This window comes from Elephantulus edwardii, unplaced genomic scaffold (genome assembly GCF_000299155.1).
Source record: "Elephantulus edwardii isolate Elephantulus edwardi_28Jun2011 unplaced genomic scaffold, EleEdw1.0 scaffold00320, whole genome shotgun sequence".
Taxonomy (NCBI): Eukaryota; Metazoa; Chordata; class Mammalia; order Macroscelidea; family Macroscelididae; genus Elephantulus; species Elephantulus edwardii.
Window position 1 is genome coordinate 857,303 of NW_006400070.1, and position 1,687 is coordinate 858,989.

Sequence of the window (1,687 nt, forward strand, 5' to 3'; positions counted from 1 at the left end):
GATGTATGCTAGGGTATTATGGTTATCACAACAGACCACAATTAAGGTTGCATAGTGGAATGGACTTGGGGTGGTGGGAGGGGTGTGGGGGGATTGTGTACCAGGGAGGGAGTCTTTCTTTTACTTTTCAAAGAGAGGAGCGAACTGGGAGGCGGGTGGAGAGGGCTGGGCGGGTAGAGAAGTGCAGCAATGAATGAATGGAAATCCAAATTCTCTGTAAATGTTCATTAAAATTATTAAAACAAAAAACAGCAACAACCAGAAGACCAGTGGTTCAAACTCACAAGCTGGTCTGTGTGGGAAAGATTAAGAAATCTGCTTCTCTGAAGATTTACAGCTTTGAAAGCATAAGGCAGTTCTATTCTGTCCTAGATGGTTGCAGTAGTCACTATCAACTGGAATTGACAGGAAGACAATGACTTTGCATGGGATTTTATGTTGTTCGTCTGTTTTTTGTTAGATGCCTTTGAGTGGGCTGACTCCTATTGACCCCATGCATAATGGGAATTACTACCCAACAAATTCCTGCTGGACTTAAACACATTACTATAGGCATTTGTCAGGCCATATTATTGATGATCATCTTTTTTTTTTGCTGGCCCTCATTTTACTAAGGACAAGGTTTTTCTTCAGGGATTAATCTCTCTGGATAACAATTCCAAAAGTCTTGCAATTGTTGATGGAAATGAGAATTCTGGCTGTATTTCTTTTTTGTTCTTGTTGTTACATAGCACTATTATTCTGAGAAGGAGTCTATAATTATCACCAGACTGTCAATGGACTCATTTGTGCCAACATGGGTTTCAAAATGTACATGTGGTATAGATTTGCCAGAAGCATTTGTTGTTGACTTACTTGGTCTCAAATCTTTAACAAAAACTGATGAAAATAAAAAAAAAGAAATATGCTGTTATTGGTGGTGTTGTGTGCTATCAAGTTGGAACTGACTCAAAGCTGACCTTCCAGAGAGTTTTCAGAGACAGTATATCACATAGAGGATGGCCCATCCTTCTCCCATTGAGCAGCTGGTGGATTAAAACTGCTTGCCTTACATCAGTATGTAATAATTCCTATTTCGTCTGAACTCTCCTCTGCACTGCTTTCTACTAGATTGTTTTAAACCAAATTTCTAACATTCTATCATTTCATATCAGGTTTTAAATGCCATGCAAAAAATTGCCTCTACTTTCCTTGGAATCCAGCATTTTTGGTGAAACTGTCACTATTACAAATATCCAAATCTTATTGCTTGACCACACATGATAAGGTGAAGCCATCTGGCAGTGTAAAAGGCTCAATCTAGCCTTAGAATATATCAGAGTCTACCCTCACCACATCCAAACCAGAAAATTTCAGTTTAGGAGGGATTCTAAGTGCCAGCTAGGCTGAGCATATGGAATGCCCACTTTGCATGTTGTGTCAAGAATCATAGTTAGGTTACCTGCGTTCTGAACTTCTCATCTTTGTTTACCTACTTATTGGTTCTAATTCCTCCAAAAATTCACCTTACTACTTAGGTCCTTACATTTTTTCATCTATAAAATAGAAATAATACTAGTTCTATCTGAGCACTCTGAAAAGCTCTGGTAATACAGGGGTTAAAGCTACTGGCTGTTAATGAAGTCAGCAGTTAGAAGCTTCCCTGCTAAACAAAGATGTGACACTCCTTGTTCATAAAGATTTGCAG